A 23,737-nucleotide genomic window follows, 5' to 3' on the forward strand; every position below is an offset into this window, starting at 1 on the left:
TGTATCTCACCTATTCTCAGTGGAAAAAGCTTAGATTCATTTACTTATCTGCACCTCATCATAACTTTGTATTCCTCTATCAAATCTCCCTTCATTCTTCTACACTCCAGGGAATGAAGTCCTAATCTGTAACTCAGTTCCTCAAGCCACAACATTCTAGTAAGTCTTCTCTGCATTCTTTTAATTTGATTGATATCTTTCCTGCAGTGAGATGACAAAAACTGCACACAATAGTCCAGATTTGGTCTCACTAATACCTTATACAACTTTACCATTACACCCAACTCCTGATTATGAAGACCAATGTGCCAAAAGCTCTCTTTATGACCCTACCTCTGACACCATTTTCAAGGAATTATGTATCTATATTTCCAGATCCCTCTGCTCTGCTGAAATCCTCACTGCCTTACCATTTACTGTGTATATCCTTTCTTGGTTTGTCCTTCCAAAATGCAATACGTCACACTTGTTTGTATTAAATTCCAGCAAATTGCAGCAAATGTTATCAGCTGGTTCAGATCCCTCTGCAAGCTTTGTAAGCCTTCCTCGCTGTCCACCACACCTTCAATCTTTGTGTCATCTGCAATCTTGCTGATCCAATTTACCACATTGTCACCTATATTTTGCAGGACTTCCCGCTCAAAGGTATTGGTGCCCCCATACCAGGCCTTGATTCTGCTAGGCAGCAAACTTACCACTACACATCTGCAGAAGTTCGTCAAGGTTTTCAATGTCATTGCAAACCTCCACAAACACCTGAGGAAGTAGATGCCCTGACATGCTTTTTTCATGAAGACTTTTGTGGGTTGGGTCCAGGAAAGGTCCTCGAAATAGAGACTGTCAGGAATTTAAATTTGATCCCTCTCTCCACCTCTATTTCCCCAATGATCATTGGATTGTACATCTCCGTTTTCCCTTCCTAAAGTATACAATCAGCTCCTTAATTTAGGTGACATTGAGTGAGAGGTTGTTGTTAATAAACCATTCAACCAAGTTTTCATTTCCCTCCTGTCTGCTGACACGTAGCCCCTTTTTATACAGCCCGCTACAGTGGCATCATCAGGAAATTTGTAGATAGTGTTGTTGTTGTACCAAGCCACCGCTGTAAAGAGAGTAGAGCAGGAAGCTAAGTACACAGCCCTGTAATGCTTTGGCACCGATGGAGATTCTTGGCAATCTGCACTGTCTGAAGGTGAGAAGATCCTGGATCCAATTACATGGTGAGCTATGAGGTCCAGGTCTTGGAGTTCACTGATCAATTTTGAGGGAATAATGGTGTTGACTGCCGAACTGTAGTCAATAAAAAACATCCTGATGTATGTGTGTTTGCTGTCCAGGTGTCCAGGGTTTTGTGTAGAGCCAGTGAGATGACATCTGCCGCAGATCTATTTCTGTGGTAGGGAAATTGGAACAGATCCATGTCACTGCTCAGACAGGAGCTAAAAGGCTCTCAAAACACAGCACTGTGGATGTGAGGGCCACTGGTCAGTCATTATTTAGGCAGGTTCCCACACTCTTCAAGCCCAAAACGTAGGTTAGGTATTTTTACCTTTGCTATTCTCCAGTGGCAGAGGAAGGAACCATCAGATAACAAATATGGAGAGAATATAACTGATGAGGAGGATAATCACTCCATCCTTTTTTTTATATTTAGAGATACGGCACGGTAACAGGTCGTTCTGGCCCATGAGTCCCGTGCTGTCCAAATGTACCCATGTGACCAGTTAACCTACTACCCCTGTGCAGTGAACTGGAATTCACTGTCTATGTATTGTTCTGATGGCCGGCTCCTCCCCTGGCTCCACCCTCACCTACCCCAATATAAACCCTGGATTTCCTGCCTTACCTCATACCTATTGTAACTACCGGCCATTGATTGTAAGCTATTAAAAGTGCATTTGTACTCTTCACTTGTCTCCGAGGGCATTCAATCGTGTTACAATTTTAATAGCTTAACTTTGAAATGGGATGGAAGCCCTGCTGAAGCCAGGCATGCTCTAGGTCGACCCTCTGCCCCCTGAGGCCCCGGAGGAATTTGCCTACTGGCTGGAGTGCTTCCAGTCCTATCTGACAGCTACATAAGACGTCTTCAACTTGGATGGTCTCCCTAGACTGGCACTTCTCTCTCGACTCGGCCCCAAAGGGTACGCTGCCATCAGAGATTGTGCTACCTACGAGTCAGCCATAGAAGGCTTGAAGGTCCGCTACATGAGGTATCAGGATGTTGTGCTGATGAGGCATCGACTCTCTCAGCGTTGGCATTGTGCGGGTGAGTCACTGAACGGCTATATTCTTGAACTGTGGGCCCTGACCAGAAAATGCCACTATGAAGTGGCCATGGCCCGGGTGAGAGAGGAGGAACAAATCTGGGACACCCTCATGGCAGGAGTGAGGTCGAGGTACATGAGGCACCGAATGATGGATTTGGGGAAGAAAGACTTGGCCAGCACCCTGGAGCTGGCGAAAGTGCTCGATGCGGCCCAACTGGGAGCTGATGACCTCATGGGCGAATGCGGCACCCATTCAGAGGACCATGTCATTTGGGTGCTGGTGACCCCTGCAACCTGCAGAGCCGACCGCTGCAGCCACGCACAACCAGGAATGCTAGCTTCTGTGGACAGGCACAGCAACCCCGCGCCCGATGCCCCACGAAGGACTACATGTGGGCTGGATGTGATAAGCGAGGGCACTGGTAAAGGTCTGCTGGGCTAAAAGGAACCCAAAGAAGGTGATCACATGTGCAAACCCGAATCATCACTCGTCCCTTGTCTGAGTCCCAAGGGACTGGCCCCTGCCTCTCCGTGCTGTTCACCGCCACCTAGTCCATTGTTAGATCAAGATGGAGGGTGGCCATCTTGCTGTACTTCATGGTCGGTGCCAACTTGTCTGCCTGCGGACCAAGAGGAGAGAATGGACGTCAACATGGGGAGCGACGGGGTTTCTGGAATACAGGCATCAGTCATCCTGGATCAGACAATTGACCAGCAATTGGTGGCATTTATGTTTAATAATGCAAAGAGCAGCAAAATAAAGAATGGTAAGATCAACAGGTGGAGGATTGAACTCTCCATTTAGAATTACTTATAATTACAACATAGCATACAGGCCAGGTGCTCTAAATGAACCTCCAGATGCCCTGTCAAGAGGAAGCTGTGCCTCTGCACACACCAGCCAGTTGCGGTCACTGCACGATGAGCTTTGCCACCCAGGCATCATCTGTATGACTCATTTTGTCAAGGCATGCAACCTGCCCTACTCCGTTGAGGACATCAGGGAAATGACCAGGTCCTGCCAGGTCTGCACAGAGTGGAAGCCGCACTTCTACCGCCCTGACAAAATGGATCTGATAAAGGCATCCTGCCCTTTTGAATGACACATATCCACCAATGGATATGTGTACTCTCTCAATGTTATTGACAAGTATTCATGTTTTCCATTCGTCATCCACTGCCCAGACACCACCAGCACCACCACGGTCATCAGAGCTCTGCATTCCATTTTTATCATGTCTGGGTATCCCAGTTATATCCATAGTGACCAGGGTTCATCATTTATGAGCGAAGAACTACACCAATACCTGCTCGTAAGGGGCATCGCCTCAAGCAGCACAACTAGCTGCAATCCCCAGGGAAATGGACAGGTTGAACAAGAGAATGCGACAGTATGGAAGGCCGTGAAATTGGCTTTCCGGTCCAAGGGTCTTTCAGACACACGCTGGCAAGAAGTCCTACCCTCAGTGTTCCACTCCATAAGGTCAGTCCACTGCACGGCGACTAACGCAACTCCTCACGAGCTTATGTTTACGTTCTTGAGAAAATCCACATCTGGGGCTACTCTCCTGGCTTGGCTGATAGCACGAGGGCCAGTCCTGCTGAGAAAACACGTGAGGAAGAGCAAGACAGACCCCTTGACTGAGAGGGTGCACCTGCTGCACACCAACCCAACATATGCCTACGTGGCATACCCTGATGGCAGAGGGGACGCCATCTCGATCAGAGATCTGGCACCCACTGGAACTGAGAGTTTGATGCTTCAATTGAGCCAGGAACTACCGTGTACCCCACTCAGAGTCCCAGAGGACACTGCTCAGGAAGTGGACCAATTCACCCCATGATCTGAGCCGGAGACCTCGAGACCCACTGAACCTGTACCACAGGGGGTCCAGGAAGCTCAAAGTCCTCCAGTACTGAGGCGCTCGACCAAGATTACCAGACCCCCTGACATTTGTAAAGGATTAAGTTTTTTTTGAATGAATGGTCTCTGTTTTTCACCCACAGGTTCTATTCTGAAGGAAGGGGTGAATGCAGTGAACTGGAATTCAGATGGCTGACTCCACCCTCATCTATCCCAATATAAACCTTGGTTTTCCAACTCATCTCAGATTCACCTGAGGACTACTGTGTCCACTGGCCATTGATTATAAGCTATTAAAATTGTGTTGGTACTCCTCACTCGTCTCTAAGTGCATTCAGTCACGTTACACCCTGTATGTTTTTGAATATGGGAGGAAACCGGAACTCCCGGAGGAAACCCATGCACGATTTTTGCATAATCTTCAGTGAATTTTTCACTTTGTTAAATAAGACAAATCATTTGCTTTTAACTGCAGGCTAAATTCTACAGATGTACCATGGTGAGCATTCTGGTTGGTTGCATCACTCCAAAGGGTTGTTAACTCGGCCTGCGACATCACAGGCACCAGACTTCACTCCATCGAGGATCTCTGCAAGAGGCGGTGTCTTGGGAATGGAGCCTCTATCCTCCAAGACCCTCACGACCCAGGCCGTGCCCTCTTCAATCTGCTTCCATCCGGATAAAGGCACAGGAGCCTGAAGACGAGCACTCAGCAATGCAAGGTCAGGTTTTTCCCCTCTGCCATCAGATTCCTGAATGAACAATGAACCACAGACGGCCTTACTTTGTCTTCTACTTTGCCTTGCACTATTTTTATTTATCTTGTAATGTGGTTTTATAGAAATGTTTGCATCTGTGTCGCTGCCGCAAAACATCGAATTTCATGACATGTTCGTGACAATAAATTCTGACTCTGACCTTTAGTTTGTTTCACAATCACAAAGTCGCCCTCATGACATCCCATCACTTTCCGGTCAAGTACTTTTTGAAGAGTTATTTCCATTGTTATGTGCAAGAACATGGAAGCCAATATGTACAGCAACCCACCACGGGCAGCACTGAAAGTGTAAGCGGACAATCTATTGTGGTGGCAACAGTTGGCCGAGGCACTGAGAACATTTCTTTCAAACATGCCAAGCATATTTAATGTCCACATTGCATCTGAAGGTTGGCAACTCTGCCAGTCCAGCACACCCTCGGTGTTGCATTGATGAATCAGCCTGCAATACAGAGTCACAGAATCAAAATCAGCATCGATGCTCAACCCATTTATGGGCAATTGGTCTGTAACTTGGTGATAGTACTGCTCATTCAAGTACATCTTAAATGTAATGACAGTAGCATTTACTGGGTTATAGTTTCTGGAGAAAAAACCACACACATGCATATGCATTAAATGGTAGGCTATTGAGATGTGCAGAACAACAAAGGGATTTAGGAGTTGTGGTAAATAGTACCCTCAAGGCTGATACTCAGGTAGATGGTGTGGTGAAGAAGGCATTTGGAATGTTGGCCTTCAAAAATTGGAGTATTGAATTCAAGAGTAGGGAGGTTATGATGAAATTGTACAAGGCATTGGTGAGGCCAAATTTGGAGTACTGTGTACAGTTTTGGTCACCAAATTATAGGAAAGATATGAACAAAATAGGGAGAGTGCAGAGAAGGTTCACGAGAATGTTGACAGGATTTCAAGGTTTGAGTTACAGGGAAAGGTTGTGCAGACTGGGGCTTTTTTCTCTGGAGCGTAGAAGATTGAGGGGGGACTTGATAGAGGTGTTTAAGATTTTAAAAGGGACAGACAGAGTAAATGTGGATAGGCTTTTTCAATTAAGAGTGGGGGAGATTCAAACTAGAGGGCGTGGTTTAAGATTGAAGGGGGAAAATTATAAGGGGAACATGAGGGGAAATTTCTTTACGCAAAGGGTGGTAGGGATGTGGAATGAGCTTCTGACAGACGTGGTTGAGGCAGGATCATTGGTTACATTTAAGGAAAGACTGGATAGTTACATGGAGAGGAGAGGACTGGAGGGGTATGGACCGGGTGCTGGTCAGTGGGACTAGGAGGGTGGGGATTTGTTACTAGTAGGGCCGTACTGGCCTGTTCTGTGCTGTAAGTGGTTATATGGATATATGGTTAAATGCTGGAGGAACTCAGCTGGTCTCGCAGCGTCTGGACGAAGTAAAGCTATATTACCGATGTTTCGGCTGAGTTCCTCCAACGTTTCTGTGTGCTTTCGCAACAATCACAGCATCTTCAGGCTTTCATGTTTCACTGCACTTTCTAGAAATCTGCACAGGCTCTCACCCTTCTAAACAGAATGTAAGATGACCACCATATTCTGCTCCTATCTATTGGATTTGGCATTCTGAGCGGAGAAATGATGAATGCTATAATATTACTGGATGGATGGAACTTGCAAGACGAGCTGGTGCTGAATATGTCAGGGAGTTGCCGTTATCTGGATTGAGAACTCTTCGTGATTGCTACATTGTTGTTTTTCAAACTCATCCATTTGGAGATCCAAGTAGCAAAACAATCACTGGAACTGTATCTGACCTTGGGCAGTAAATCACCACTGAGGAAAAAGATAAATAGGTACAGTATTGTATTACACAAGGCCATTTTTTTTTTTTAAATTGAACCTACACCAAAAATTCAGATCAAACTATTCAGGGAAAGAAGCAATGAAAGCAGAGTATTCACCTGACCATAGTTTTGCAGTTTGATCCAAACAGGATGCAGCCTTAGGTTTCCCCAACTGCAGTCTCTTGTGCCACTGTATTGAGGTAATGGGACAGAGAAAGTTATGGACCCATGTACACAGGTTTTTAAAGTACATTGGGTGAGTACTGAAACGAATCAGGGTGGCATAAGAGCATACGACAGTAGTGACAGTAGGGATGCCCCAGGGGTCAGTGCTGGGGCCGCAACTGTTCATGATATACGGTAACAATCTGGAAGAGGGGACAGAGTTTAGTATATCTTAGTTTGCTGTTAACTCTAAATTGAATGGAAAGGTAAATTGAACAGAGGATACAAAGAGTCTGAAGAAAAATTATTGATAGGTTAAGTGATTGGGCAAGAGTCTGGCGGATGGAGTGCAATGTTGGTAAATGTGGCGTTATCTGATTATTTAAATGGCAAGCAATTGCAGCATGTTGCCATGCAGAAGGACTTGGGAGTGCTTGTACATGAATCACAGAAGGTTTGTTTGCAGGTTGCAGTGAACTGGAATTCTCTGTCTATGTATAGATTAGACGGCCGACCCCTCCTCTTGGCTCCGCCCCCGACGGTCCTGATATAAACCATGTTTTCTTGCCTTATCCCAGATTTACCTGAAGACTTTTGTAAATATACTGGTCATTAGTTGTAAGTTAATAAAAGTGTATTTGTGCTCCTCACAAGTCTCCGAGTACTATCGATCACATTACAATTTTATTAGCTTACTGTTGAAGACGGAGCGGAGGCTCTTTTGAAGCCTGGTATGCTCCAGGTCGACCCTCCAGAAGAATTCTCCTACTGGTCGAAGAGGTTCTAGTCCTACATTGCGGCCACCCAAGAAGTCTTCCACTCTGACGGCCTCTGGAGATTGGGCCTCCTCTCTCGAGTTTGCCCCAAGGGATATATGGTCATCAGGGACTGTACGACATATGAGATGGCCATCGAAGGCCTGAAGGACCACTAAACTGATGTGCTGGTGAGACATCGACTTTCACAACATTGGCAATGACTGGGTGAATCACTGGACGACTACATCCTGGAACTAAGGATGCTGATGAGAAAGTGCACTATGGGGCAGTCTCATCCCGGGTGAGGGAAAAAGAACAAGTCTGGGATACTCTCGTGGATGGAATGAGTACACGGTATGTGTGGTAGGAACTATTGGAATTGGGGAAAGAAGGACCTTGCTAGTACCTTTGATCTAGCGAAATCCCTCGAACAGGCCCAACTGGGAGCAGACCACCTCACTAACAAAAGCAGCGCCTTCTCGGAAAGTCAGGCCTGCGGAGCACAGCTGTCCCACGTACCAACAACCATGGCCACACACAACTGGGAGTACTACTTCTGTGGACAGGCCAAACACCCCCACGCCAGACCAGATGCCCCTCACAAGACTCCGTGTGTTCAGGATGTGGTAAGAGGGGCCACTGGACGAAAGTCTGTCAGACAAAGGGGATCCCCAGGAAGGCTAGCGCATGCGTGGCCCCCAAACGGTCATACACCCCATGCCCAAGTCCAGAGATGCAGGCCCCCGCCTCTCCATGCTGCTCCCCGCCACCATCTTGCTGCACCTCATGCTGGGAACTGCTACCAGAAAAGAAGCAATGGTGGGAACGGCAGCCATCTTGCCTCTCCTTGTGGTTGATGCCACCTCTCCGGCCTTCAGATCAAGGCAACAGCAGCAGGGGGAGCGATGCAGCCTCTGGACTGCTGGCATCCGTCATCCTAGACCAAGCGAAACCCCACCAGCTGAGTAACTTAGTGATGGAGGTGAGGGTAAACAGACATCTGATGGATTATTTAATAGACATTGCTATTGGCTTGACAGAGAGCTATAAACTCTACGATCGCTCAACGGTACAAATTAAAGATCTATCTAGCGTCGCAATCATATTTGTCGACTCTTCTGGAGTATTGTACAGTGCATTTAACTGTAAAAGGGGGGGAATTTTACAAGTTCCGACTGTATGTATTGAAAGGTTTATGTGCTTCTGTGTTGCTGGGCCTAGACTTCCTGTGTTATTTTAAAAGCTTGACCGTGGAGTACTCAGGCCCAGTTCCCTCAATCATGGTGTAGAACAAAGGGTCCCAAAATCCATACACTACATGTGGTCTCTCCACGCTGACTATCGAACACGCAGAACCTAACCCGATAGCCACAAAGAGCAGTCGACACAGTTCAGGGGACCGAGAATTTATTAGAGCTGAAACACAGTGGCTGCTGAAGGACTCAGCAACAGCCCGTGGAGAGCCCAGGTAGTAATCGTGAGGGGGTAGAAAAGCCCAGGTTAGTGATTGACTATAGCCAAATTATTAAACACTTCACACTCCAGGACGCATACCCCCTCCCCCAAATCTCAGACATAATGAACAAAATTTTGCAGAACCGGGTCTATTCGATCATTGACCTGAAAGTTGCATCTCATCAGTTACCAATCCATTCCCAGGACCGTCCCTACACCACTTTCGAGGCAAACGGAAGGCTCTGTCAGTCTCTTTCGGTATTACAAATGGGATCTCAGTCTTCCAGAGGCAGATGGATGAAATGGTAGATAAGTACGAGTTAAGGGCCACCTTCTCCTATCTTGACAATGTCACCATTTGCGGACATAATCTGGAAGACCATGACGCCAATTTCCAGAAGGAACTGGTGAGGCCGTATGTGGAGTACTGTGTGCAGTTCTGCTCTCCTTTCTTGAGGAAGGATGTACTGGCTTTAGAGGAGGTTCACCAGGATGATTCCAGAGATAAGGGTGTTAGCCTATGAGGAGAGATTGAGTCATCTGGGACTGTACTCCTTGGAATTTAGAAGAATGAGAGGGGATCTTATAGAAATGTATAAAATTATGAAGGCGTAGATAAGATAGAGGTAGGTAAGTTGTTTCCATTGGTGGGGGAGACTAGAACTAGGAGTCATAGCCTAAGATTCAAGTAGTAGATTTAGGATGAGATGAGGAAGAACTGCTTTTCTTAAATGGTGGTGAATGTATGGAATTCGCTGCCCATTGAAGCAGTGGAGGAGACCTCAGTAAATACATTTAGACAAGGTTGAATAGAATTTTACATAGTATGGGAATTAAGGTATCTGGGTAAAAGGCAGGTAGGTGGAGATGAGCTTTTATCATCAGATCAGCCACGATCTCATTGAATGGCGGAGCAGGCTTGACAGACCAGATGACCTAATCCTGCTCATATTTCTTATGTTCTTATATTCTAAGGAAACGGGGGAATTCTTTAGTGTGCTGTCTAGACTGTTCAAAATCCTCTTGCCATACAGCTTATACTTTTCCAGTGATTCGGGCCAAGATTCAATGCTATTCCCATTACTCTGCCAGAAGTCTTTAGTAACTGGCTGCCATCCATTTTGGTTTTCAGTTCAAAGTTAATGACAACTCATGAAATGAAAAATGCAGAATAGGTGATCAGAACACCAGAGTGTAACACAATACAACTTGTTTCCTCTGAGCAGGTGGTGAGTCTAAGCAACTGCATAACAGCAAAAGAGCACCTTTGACTATTTCTAAGGAGTAATTTGATAAATTCTTGATGAGCAAAGGGTGAATGTCTTCTGTGACTAGAACAGAATGAAAAGTTGAAGTCACAATCAGATGAGCCATGACCTCAGGCACAAAAGGTCTGAGTAAAACAAAATAAAACACGAAAGTCTGCAGGACGCCATAGTTGAAGTGAAAACGCAAAGCTGGAGAAACTCAGCAGGTCAAACAGTGTCCTTCATATAGCAAAGATAAAGGTCTGAGTAACCTACTCCTGCTCCAAGTTTGTAAGTTCGTGCATATATATAGGAGGAAGAAATTGACCTCTTCATTGATAATCCTCAAAGCAATTTTGCTAATGCTGGTTGTCAGTAGCTTGAGTTGGGATGAATTCCTGCATATCCCTCGTCGGCTTTTAGATCAGGAAATAAATTAAGGCTTCCTCTGTCTGCCAGGATAATCCGGAATTCAATGCCTTTGGTCTCAGAAGTTCTTCTGTGCCTTAAGTAACAAACGCCCCTCAACAAACATCAGCAAAGACATTTGATTCATTTGCTGCTTTTGGGTCCTTGTCATGTGCAAGAAGTTTGCACAGTGATTTCTCTTCAAAATGTCATTCATTGGGTCAATATGGAGAGATCTCCTGAGAGGGTTTTGAGCCACTGAATGGATGCTCTTCTACACATCCAACGGAAAATTAAATATATGTAAAGACAGGGGCTTTGCAAAAGCTATCTTATTTATCGAAAAGCAAAGCATGGTCACATCAATGTGCTTTTATTCCAGAGAGGGCAGATGAGGGGAGCAGTTCCAGACAGCTTGGTCGCAAGTTACATTGCACAGATATCCACATCCACATTCCGTGAATGTACAGAAAACCGTGCTTGTTCAGAATGAAATGCAAGACCACTTGCGCTCCTGGAAAGAGCTCAGCCAGGAATAGGATCACACAGTCAAAAATATAACTGCATACTAAACAAGCAAGAATGTAAACTATTTCTTCATTTGAAGCGTGGATTGGCCAACAGTTGGCAACAGCAGGCCAATGTCACTTGCAAAACACTTTGCAGCCGTGAGATTTAAAAATATGTCTCACGTTTTCAATTCTCGGCTGTTTCAAGTTGCGTCGAGTGACCCTGTGCTTACCATAAGGAATACTCATTGTGGATGAGCATGGGATTGTAAAAAGTACTCTATAGAATATAACACGTAAACAAGTCATTCTGGCACCATATCCGGATTTGGATTTTCTTCTTTTAGACCCATCCGGTGTAATTAGTAATACCTCTCGGCTGAGGAGCCAAATGGCGTGAAGCAACCATCCACGGGATGATGACTGAATGCACCTAAGTCAGAATCCGGCCTAAAATAAACTAACAAAGAATTATATGGTAATTAAGTTGACTTGCCATATTTTACCTGGTACACTCCTGCAAGAGGTGTAATAAGTTAACTCTAACATTCATTTAGCCATATAAGAATTAGGGCACAGTCACAAAGCAAAGGATGCACGAAGGCATTGTCGTGGGCTTCCTTCAGGAGCCTGTTGACTGTGGGGAAGAAACTGACTTTCAGCTTGTTGGTCAATGATCTTCCGCTCTTGAGCCTTCTCCCCATTGGGAGGAGGGAAACGTGAGTGTGCTCAGGAGGGGGTGGGTCCTTTCCTAGGCAATGAGAGATGTAGATGGATCAGAGAGTCAAGAAGGCCTATGGAATGCTGGGCTTGATAAATCGGGGTATTGAGTTCAGAAGTTGAGAGCTCACGTTGTAACTCTACAAATCTCTGGTGAGACTATTGTGTTGTGTTCAGTTCTGGTCACCTCATTACCGGGAAGGATGTGGAAGCTATGAAGAAGGTGCAGAGGAGATTTACCAGGATGTGGCCTAGACTGGAAAATAAGTCTTATGAGGTACGTTTAGTAGAGCTGGAACTTTTCTCTCTGGAGTGAAGGATGAGAGGTGACTTAATAGAGGATGATGAGATTGTGAGAGGCATAGATAAGGTAGGCAGCCAGCACCTTTATTCCCAGGCAGGAGTAGTAAGCACCGGAAGAGATCTGTACAAAGTTATGGGTGCCTGGAATGCCTTGGCAGGAGCGGTCTTGGAGGCTGAAACATTAGGTGCAATTAAGAGACGCTTAGACAGGCACATGGATAAAGGAAAAATAGAGGGTTACGAGGTAGGAAGGGGTTGGTTTTTTTCTTTAGGTGGAATATATAGATTGGCACAACATTGATGGCCAAAGGGACTGTACTGTGCTGTAGTGTTCTATGTTCTATGTTTATAAGTATATGGAGGGGAGAGAAGCTTATGACGATCTGAGTTGCATTCCCCAACATCTGCTTTAAATATACACAATGAATTGAACTCCACAGCCATCTGTGTCAATGAATTCAACAGATTTACTTCTGGCTGAAGACATTTCTCCTTAGTTCTGTTCTAAAGGGATGACCTTTAAATTTGAGGCTGTGCCCTCTAGGACTGGATTCTCCCGTGATCGGATACATTCAATGTTTAGTCAGAAAGTCAGTTACCAGAGGTAACAGGTTTAAGTAATTAAGAAAAATACTCAGAGGGGCAATATATAATAGATGTTTATGCACCAAGATGTTAGGGACCATACTATGGAATACTACTGCACAGAAACAGCCCTTCAGCCCATCTAGTCCATGCCAAACTATTTTTCTGCATCGTCCCATTGATCTGCACTCAGACCATATCTCTCCATACCCTTCTTATTTATATACCTATCAAAATTTCTCTTAAATGTTGAAATTGAACCTGCAATCATGACGACTGGCAGCTCACTCCACACTCTCACATGCTCTGAGCGAAGAACTTCATGGAACTTAGAACATAGAACAATTTAGCACAATTCAGGCCATTTTGCCCTCAATGTTGTGCCAACACATATATCCCTTCCTAAAAAAACGTACTAATCCCTCCCTACCCCATAACCCTCTATTTTTCTTTAATTAATGTGTCTGCCTAAGAATCTCTTAAATGCCCCAATGTTTCAGCCAGCATTCCTGGCAAGGCATTTCAGACACCCACAACTCTCTGTGTAAAAATCTTATCCCTGATCTCCCCTAAACTTTCCTCCCTTCACTTTGTAACATATGTCCTCTTGTGTTTACTGATCCTGCCCTGGGAAACAAGAGATTTGTAGAGTTGCAACATGCCCTCTCTACTCCTGAACTCAATCCCCCTATTAATGTGTCCCAGCATCCCATAGACCTTCTTAACTGTCCTATCAACCTGGTGCAGCGACCTTGAGAGATGTATGGATTTACACCTCAAAGTCCCTCTGTTCCTCCACACTCCTAAGTGACCGACCATTAACCCTGTACTCAGACTTCTAGTTAGTCTTTCCAAAATGCATCACCTCACACTTATCTGGATTGAATTCATCTGCCACTTTTCTGCTCAAATCTGCATCCTGTCTATTCATCTTGTAGCCTTCGACAACCTTCACCTCCATCTACAACTCCTCCAACCTTCATGTCATCCGCAAACTTACAGACCCATCCAGATCATTTGTAAATATCACGAAGAGCAGGGGTCCCAGAACAGATCCCTGTGGCACTCCACTAGACACTGACCTCCTGGCAGAATACTTTCCTTCCACTTCTACTCTCTGCTTTCTTTCTACAAGCCAATATTTTATCCATACAGCTAATTTTCCACTGATCCCGTGACTCATGACTCTGGATGATGGGAAACCTTGTCAAATCCATGTCGACCATATCTACCACCCTACCCTCATCAATTTATTTTGTTACCTCCTCAAAAAACTCACACTTGTGAGACATGACCTCCCCTTCACAAAGCCATGCTGACTATCCTTGAATAGACTGTATTTCTCCAAATGCTCATAGATCCTATCCTTTTAAATCCTCTCCAATAGTTTACACAACTCTATTGTAAGTCTCACCGGTCTATAATTCCCAGGATTCCCCCTATTTACTTTTTTAAACAAGGGAACTACATTTGCCATTCGCTAATCCTCTGGCACCTCACCTGCAATCAAAGAGGATTCAAAGATCATAGCTACTGCCCCAGCTATCTATTAACTCACTTCCCACAGCAGCCTGGGGTATATCACCTCAGGCCCCAGGAACTTATCAATCTTGATGTTTTTAAGAAGATCCAATACTTCCTCTTCCTTAATCTCCATATTGTCCAGTACACAGGCCTGTTCAATTCCGACCTCACCATGATCAAAGTCTTTTTCTCTTGTGAACATTGATGCAAAGTATTGATTTAGGACCTCCCCAATCTCCTCTGCCTCCAGGCACATGTTGCCTCCCTTATCCTTTAGTGACCCCACGTTTGTTCTCGTCATCCTTCTGTTCTTCACATATACATAGAACACCTTAGGGTTCTCCTTAATCCTACATGCCAAGGCCTTCTCATGCCACCTTTGAACTCTCCCAAGTCATTTCTTAAGCTCCATATGAGCCCTTTTAGTTTCCTGATTCCTATATCTAATGTATGCTTTCTTCTTCCTTTTGATGTTGCCTGGCCAGTTTCATCGGCCACGATTCCCCTTTCCTACCAATGGGACAATCCTACCTTGAACCTGTTCAAGTGGTCCCTAAACTTCCTCCACATTATTTCTGAGCTTTCACCCTTAAACATCCATTTCCAATTTATTCTCACTAGTTCCTGCCTCATCCCTTCATAATTAACCCTTCCCCAGTTAAAAACTTTCCCATTTTGTCTGTTTATATCCTTTTCCATACTTATGTTGAAGCTAAGGAGGTGTGGTCACTCACCAAAATGAGAGATCCCCCACCTGACCAGGTTCATTCCCCAGAACCAGATCTAGTATGGACTCTCCTCTAGTCGACTGGTCCACATACTGTGTCAGCAATCCTTCTGGTACACGCCTGACACATTCAGCCCCATCCATCCCTCTTGCAGTCAGTAGGTGCCAGTCAAAATTAGAGAAGTTGAAATCACCCATAATGAGAACCCTGTATTTCCTGCACCTTTCCAAATCTGCCTTCTCATCTGCTCCTCGGTGTCCTGTGGGCTATTTGGGGGCCTATAGACTACTCCCAGCCCAGTGTTAGCTCCCTTCCTATTTTTGACTTCCACTCACACCGATTCAGTGGACACTGCCTCTGCAGCATCCTCCCTTTCTATAGCCATGACACTGTCCCTGACCAGTCATTCTACTCCCCCCACCCCCCACTCCTTTTATACCTCCCATCCTATTCCTTTTAAAACACCTAAATCTGAATCAGCCAAGTTTCAGTAATGGTCACAGTTCCTCCTCATGTTCCCTTAAACATTTTACCTTTCACCCTTAACCCATGTTCTCTCATTCTTGTTTCACCAGAAAAAGCCTATTCAAAATTTGGAGGTGCAAAGGGACTCGGGAAGTCCTCGTGCAGGACACCCTGACGTTAACCTGTAGGATGAGTCAGTGGTGAAGAAGGTGAATGCTATAATATATAAGAGTAGGGATGTAATTTTGAGGCTCTTTAGGGTGCTGGTGAGGCTTCTCTAGCAGTACTGTGTGCAGTTTTGGGCACCTCATTTGAGAAAGAATGTGGTGGTGATAGAGAGGGTTCAGAGATGATTTACCAGAATGTTACCAGGAATTGAAAGGGAAGATTATCAGTTCTTGGACTGTACTTTTTAGAGCACAGAAGAATGAGGAGGGACCTCATAGAGACATTTTGAATGCTGAATGATCTGGACAGAGTAGATGTGGCAAGGTTGTTTCCCCTGGTAGGGGAGTCTAGACAAGGGGGCACAACATAAGGATAAAAGAGGGTCAATTTAAAATACCGATGCTGAGAAATTTCACAAGAGAGTCATGAGTACTGTATGTGGAACTTGTCACAGGTGGCTATGGAAGCGAGGTCATTGGGTGTATTTAAGGCAGAGTGTTTTTAAGGGTTGGGGGGGGAAGAAGGCTGGGGAGTGGGGCTGAATGGGGAGATAGATCAGCGCATGCCAGGACAGACTCCATGGGCCTATTGGCCAACTTCTCCTATATTTTCTGATCTATCTATATCCCTGATAATTTTGGGGAAATCCATCAAATCTCCCCTCTTCTCCAACGCTCAGAAGATAAAACAACACAAATCTAAAATGGAAACATTTGCAGGTTTAAGGGAAAAGGGCAGGGGAGTGCATCTAATGGGATAGGTTTTTCTAAGTCCAGCATTGGTATGATTGCCAAATGGCCTCCTTCCACACTTGATAACACAGCTGATTTGTTCCACAGCTCAATTTAATTCCATTCTCCTGTCAGACACGCACTTTTAATAATTCCTATTTTTCAGGCAATAATATTCCCATCATCTTTGAAAAGCAATTAAGGAGCCTGCTTCAAATATGATAAGGATGATCAAATTCTAACCATCCTCTTTATGAATGAAATCTTTTCTGATACCTTTAATTTTTTCATGTAATTTTCATAAAACCGAAAATCTCAATGCGAGGAAATTATATTTTGTTTGAAGAAACCATTTAAAGCTTGGAAGGTCACCCCTCTAATTTATAGATTTTAGAAGGAAAAGCCCATGTTCAAAAGAGTTGATGGAATATTATCCATCCCTCTAAACGGAAACAGATGATGTCTAGGTCCAGGGATAAAGCCTGGTCAGAGAGCCATCAGTTCCCTGGTTTTTGCCAAATTGCAAAACACGCTGTCCCTAGTTGAAAATGAACAACCTATAGTTACGAACCAACAAGACAGCCAAAAGGAGAATGATGCATACTTCCGGTTGGAGTGGAACTCGCTTTCCATTGGCTCGCTGCCCCATCAATCGTCAGGCGGCCGATGACATGTATCCACTGTCAGGCTATGCTGTACATGGCTTGGGCAAAGTAGTGGACAGGTAAGGGGACGAGCAGCCTGATGGAGGGGAAGGAGGGAGGGGGTAGAAGCAGAAGCAGCGTGCGCCACCATGATGCCTCCGGTACCGTCACGGCTCGGCATGGGGCCACCGCTCAGCTCCACAAAATGGCAGCCCGGCCTTAAAGTGCAATTGTGCCACCAAGGAAGGAGGGAGGGAGGGAGGGAGGAGTGAACGAAGGAGCATGGAGCATGGAGAAGAAGCAAACATACGGGAGGGCTGAGGGGTCCAGGGAGCTGCTATTGAAAGTAACTGTACTGTAACTGTAGCCCTCTCTCCATCATTCATCTTCTCCTGTCAGTGTTAACTTTTAATTATGATCTCATATAGTTACTTTTATTACATACAGTACTGTATTATTGCCTGCATTATTATTAAGTGCTGCATTATTATGTTTAAGATGTGTTAGTGTATTGGGGTGTTTTACATGCATATAAAGGTAAATATATATACTATATATCCCGCATCGGACTTGTCAGCCACAAACGAGCCTGCAGCTGACGTGGACTTTTACCCCCTCCATAAATCTTCGTCCGCGAAGCCAAGCCAAAGAAGAAAAGATATATACTATATACTTAGGTAAACATTTGACTAACTGACACTAAATAAGGACTGTATGTACCTGTTCCGACTTACATACAAATTCAAATTAAAGTCAGACCTAGGTAACGGAACTCATTTTTAACCTGGGGACTGCCTGTACAGAAGAGTGTTCTCATCCAGACCTGACAACCAGCCTTTGATGTACTTAACCTATGCAAGCTGCTTTTGTCAGCATGGTCAGATTTGCTACGTTCCTGTGCCCAGCTTGCACTGCTGACCCAATAAATAATCCACTATTTAAATAGCACCACACCTAACTTGAAGTTGGATCAGTAGCTCTGAGAGCTGTGGTTAGAAATGTGGGCAACTTACTTGGAAGTGTAGTGATCACCATTCATCAGGATTGCAGACGGTCGGGTAAAATGGTCAGACCCGTGGCGGATGTCAATCAATATTGTAAAGGCACAAACTGAGATCATTTCATCTGTTCACACTGCAGCAGCAACTTCCCAGTGGCCAATCACTTTAATTCCACACACTGTTGCCAGAGTGACATATCTGTCTAAGGCCTTATGTTCTGCTGTATTGAGGATACCCGGAAAGTGGAAGAATAACTGCAGTCTCCAACCTGACAAAATCACTATCAACTTCTCCAATTTCTGTTAACTCCCTCCCCAGACTCTTTCTTTCTGTATCCTTCCATCTCCAGTCCTCCAACTCCCAACCCCCTTCCCTTCCTTCTCCCATCTTTCTACCCTTCTACCCTCACCCCCATCACTTCTCAGCTTCTTTCCCTTCTACACTCCCACCTGTATCCACCTGTTACGCTGTGCTCCTCCCCCTCCATCCTTTTATTTTCAGGTGCCCACCTACCTGATTTTCCACATTCCTGACGAAGGGCTCAGGCCCGAAACATCAACTGTATTTTAATTCCTAAGGACGCCAGTGTGATCTGCTGAGTTTCTCCAGCACTTTTGCACACTGCATTAGAACCCAACATCTGCAAATTTTCTTGTTTCCTGCCAAAATTGGTCTTCCTTTGTTTGCCCTGTAAATGCGCATAAAGAGTCACTAGACCAGCCTCACTGGCAAGAGAGTAAAAGAAGATGATCCAGACAAATGAATGTGGAAACAAAGCAGTTAGTAAAGGACAGTGACTTTCTGAAGGAGGTCATGCAAACACTCCAGGAAACAATGACTCTGAGCTGCTAACCATACTTTATCCCAACCATTCTCAACCTTTGTTCAGCTATGGCTCCCCTAAGACACTGCTCAAAGTTAATGGACCCCCTTCACTGTGAAGCAGTTAAGCTCAGTTGGTTTCTTCCATCCTTCTCTCCTACCAACTACTTAAAAAAAACAAAAACGTTGGTGCAACGTCTTGAAAAGAAAACAAGGATTTTACTTAAATGTGCTGTGGTTCTTGGGGGAGGGGCATAGGGTCGCCATTGAGAATGGCTGCTTATCCAATACAGTGTGCTTCTCTTAAGAAGGCCAGAAGCAGCGAGAATGCTGAACGAACAAAGGATCTGCTCACTGAGACTCTCATAGGCACAAAGCATTAATTATTTATTTATTATTACAGATGAATGCTTCTCCTACATATGTATTATTTGTCTGTACGTGTGTATGTCTGGTTGTGTGCCTGAATGTTTTGCATCGAGGTCCAGAGAACGCCATTTGTTCAGGTTGTACTTGTGCAACCAGATGACAATAAACTGGACATGATTTGAGGTTGGAGAATTTATAAATTACCAAAATTATGCTAAAATAATTCCAGTGATGAGGGATTTCAGTCAGGTGAATGGACTTGGAAACATGTGTTGACATAGTTCATAGAAGACTTGGAGCCAATATAATCACAAGTGTCTTTAATCTGATCGTAGAACTTTGAAGAAGACCGCAGAGCCCACCTCACTGACAAAAGGCAAAGGAGGAAAAACCCAACACCTAACCCCAACCAACCAATTTTCCCCTGCAACCGCTGCAACCGTGTCTGCCTGTCCCGCATCGGACTTGTCAGCCACAAACGAGCCTGCAGCTGACGTGGACATTTACCCCCTCCATAAATCTTCGTCCGCGAAGCCAAGCCAAAGAAGAAGAAAGAAGAGAACTTAGAAGAGCAGTGCACAGTACAGGCCCTTCAGCCCACAATGTTGTGCTTCCCTGACTCAACATCAATACAAACCTTTCCTCCCTCACAGCCTGTAACCTCTATTTTTCTCACATCCATGTGCCTTCTATGAGTGTTTTAAATGTCCCTATGTTTCTGCCACCACCACTGGCAATGCATACCAGACGCCCACCATTCTCTGTGTAAAATACTTAACTTTGACGTCTCCCCTAACTTTTCTCCACTCACCTCAAACAAATGTCCTCTGGTATTTGCTATTGCTGCTCTTGGGAAAAGATGCTGCCTGCCCTCTATGCCTCACATAATCTTCTGTACTTTACCCCTCAAACTCTATTACTCTGTCAACCTTGCTTCTAAAACACTTGTTCTCCATTACAGACAACATCCTGGTAAATATCCACTGCAGGTTCTCTGAAGTTTCTCCATCCTTCCTATAATGAGATGACCAGAATTGAACACAATACTTTAAGTGTGGTCTAACCAGATTTATAGAGCTCCAAAATTAACTCATAGCTCTTGAACTCAATCCCCCAACTCATGAAGACCAACACACCATACGCCTTCTCCATCACCTTATCAACTCGAGCAGCAATCTTGAGAGATCTATGGACCTGGACCCCAAAATCCTCCATACTGTTACTAATCCTGCATTAACCATATAATCTGCCTTCAATTTCGACCTTCCAATGTACATCATTTCACACCTATCAGATTGAACTCTATCTGCCACTTCTCCGCCTCAGGCTGCATCCTGTCTATATCCATGCAACCAATGACAACTTTCTGCGCTAGCCACAATTCCTTCAGTCTTCGTGTCAACTTACAGACATCCTTCCATTTCTTCACCCACCATTTATGTAGTTCACCATGAGCAGGTGTCCCAGAACTGACCTCCAGGCAAAATACATTCCATTTTCTATCTTCCTCTGCTTTCTGTAGGCAAGCCAATTCCGAATCCACGCGCCCAATTGTCCGTGGACCCTAAGTCTCATTGCATCTTTAGAAATATTGCACTGTAACAGGCCCCTTCAAACCCACAAGCCCACTTCGCACTCGTGTAATCAATTGACCTACAAACCCTGCATGTCTCTGGGATGTGGGAGGAAACTAGAGCATTTGAAGGAAACCCACGGGGTCACGGGATGAATGCACAAGCTGCTTACAGATTTGAACTGGGTCGCTGGCACGGTAACATTGTGCTAACCATGTCACTATTTCCGAATAAAATGCATTTAGGAATATGAGATATAAAGAATCTACATTGGCAGTTCAATGAACAGCCAATGTCCTATCCATGCCAATACATTATCCCAACTACAGCATTCTAATCTTTTAAGTAAGAGGTCACCCAAAATCGTGAAAAAATAACTTCAGCTGATTTCAGTGAAGACAGGATGGCATCTTGGGCAATGGCATTTGCCAGCATTGCTGGTTTCCCATGAGTTCACACCACCCCTGATTGCATTCATGGCCACCAAATCTCCACAATCAATCATATAACTATATAACCACTTACAGCACAGAACAGGCCAGTTCGGCCCTACTAGTCCATGCTGTAACAAATCCCCACCCTCCGAGTCCCACTGACCAGCACTCGGTCCATACCCCTCCAGTCCTCTCCTATCCATGTAACTATCTAGTCTTTCCTTAAATGTAACCAATGATCCCGCCTCGACCACGTCTGTCAGAAGCTCATTCCACATCCCCACCACCCTTTGCGTAAAGAAATTTCCCCTCATGATCCACTTATAATTTTCCCCCTTCAATCTTGAACCATGCCCTCTAGTTTGAATCTCCCCCACTCTTAATTGAAAAAGCCTATCCACATTTACTCTGTCTATCCCTTTTAAAATCTTAAACACCTCTAGCAAGTCCCCTCTCAATCTTCTATGCTCCAGAGAAAAAAGCCCCAGTCTGCACAACCTTTCCCTGTAACTCAGACCTTGAAATCCTGTCAACATTCTCGTGATGAAAAGGAAAGATTTCCGTGACCTCAACGTGTAAATTGTGGGTTATGAGAAGAGTTTCTCCAATGGTAAGGACCACATTTCCAGGAAGCAGACATGACTCCATCCTGAACCCTTCGTGTCTCTGGCTCCTCACAGCACAGCAGAAAGGCATGGTGCAAAGACTCAGTAGTACCAGGAGGCAGAAGTACCAAATGCTCCTGGTCTCCTCAAGATGAGATTTATTTGCCTCATCCCAGAAGTATCTTGCTGTACATTCTGAGAGTTCAACAACACCTGCTGCAAGAAGGACCACAAGACAACAGAGCCTGAGAGTCATGAGGTGGAACCTGAAGGGCAGCTGAAAGAAGAACCATAGAATGGCCCCTTTGGCCCTTCTAGTCTGTGCCAAACCATTTGTTTTGCCTAGTCCCACTGACCTTCACCCAGTCCATAGCCTTCCATACCATTCTTGTCCATGTTCCTGTCCAAATTCTTCTTAAATGTTAAAAGTGAGCTCACATTCACCACCTCAGCTGGCAGCTCGAGCAACATTCCTACCTCGCATTCTTTGAGCCCCCCCCCCCACCTCCACCCACCCCGGGCACAAATTGGACTACACGTGGTAGGTAAAAAGATGGCAGGAGAATTTATGTACAAATGGGACACTAATTTCAAAGTAAACAGATAACCCTATACTAAAGCACATACTTCAGATATGGCAAAGAATAGATCAATGTATTGGATGGAAGTTGCGGATATCTCCGAAAATACCTTTGTCCCAGAACAAATTAATACGCTTGACTCTGGATAATAAGATCATGGAACCTAGTGCCAGAAAGGGATCAGGTGTATCGAGAACTGTTACAAACAAAGGCAGCTCATGTCATTCGAGCATTTGAAGAGCAAATATGATCTGTCTAATAGAACATTCTTCTGTTATCTGCAAATAAGATCTTTCTTAAGGGAAAAAAATTAGGACCAACTATGACCCTACCTAGATGTAGTAATGTGGAGATTCTAATTTGACTGCGGAATGCGTGTAAATTCATTTCTCGAATGTATTACATATTCCAGGCTAGGCTTACACAGGTCAAGGGAGAGATGGGAGTCGGACTTGGGCACAACAATCAATGAAGAGTGGTGGCAAGACCTGTGCCTGGACAGTGTGACTGGGGTCATTAATGCCAGATACAGGTTGGCGCAGTATAACCTTTTGCACCATTTGTACCTCACACCACAAAAATTATATAAATCAAAGCCAGAAATTTCGGAAATGTGCTGTAGGTGTGGTGTGGAGATTGGAACCTTTGTCCACTCCACCTGGTTAGATCCTCCAGAAAAACATTAGAATGGTGGATTTTCTACAGGATCCAGAGTTGTACCTTCTGGGAGATATTGGGACATGAGTTTTAGACTGTCCAAATATCAAATTCAGTTTATGAAAGTCACCAGCAAGTGTATAGCGGAAGTCTGACTCCCAACTGAATACCACACGATGGAATATGGAAATGCCGAATTGCATTCCATTGGAGAAAATCACTTACAATTTAAAGAGGAAACATGACACATTTGATAAAGTGTGGCAACCCTAATTGAAATACATGGCCACGCAGATGAACTAGTTCCCCCTCCCTTTGAAATATTGGCACAATAAAAATCTGTCCCAAAAGGGAAAGGAGTGGAGTTAAGGAAGTGGGATGTGGCGCAGGTGACGGGCATTTATTTAGTTTTGTTTTTTAGTCTTTTCTTTTTGTTCCTTACCTGTGTTATTTAGTTAGCTATGTTGTTTCTTTCTTAGGTTTTGGTGGGGTCTATGAATCCCACTAGCATTTGTATTTGTATAATATGTATGATTATATGTTTTGGGGCAAAGGGCAGGGGA

The 23,737-nt window shown here is 44.6% G+C and overlaps 1 long non-coding RNA gene across 1 annotated transcript; it reads right to left on the bottom strand.

Moving 5' to 3' along the window:
* Positions 1-5,185: 5,185 nt before the first annotated feature.
* LOC138756075 (uncharacterized) lies at positions 5,186-17,476 on the bottom strand. The gene is made up of 3 exons (XR_011352722.1): positions 17,092-17,476; positions 6,440-6,710; positions 5,186-5,354 (listed from the first exon to the last, which is right to left on the bottom strand). It is a non-coding gene; the product is annotated as an uncharacterized lncRNA (long non-coding RNA).
* Between the last annotated feature and the right edge of the window lie 6,261 nt (positions 17,477-23,737).

This window comes from Narcine bancroftii, chromosome 3, assembly GCF_036971445.1.
Source record: "Narcine bancroftii isolate sNarBan1 chromosome 3, sNarBan1.hap1, whole genome shotgun sequence".
Lineage (NCBI taxonomy): Eukaryota > Metazoa > Chordata > Chondrichthyes > Torpediniformes > Narcinidae > Narcine > Narcine bancroftii.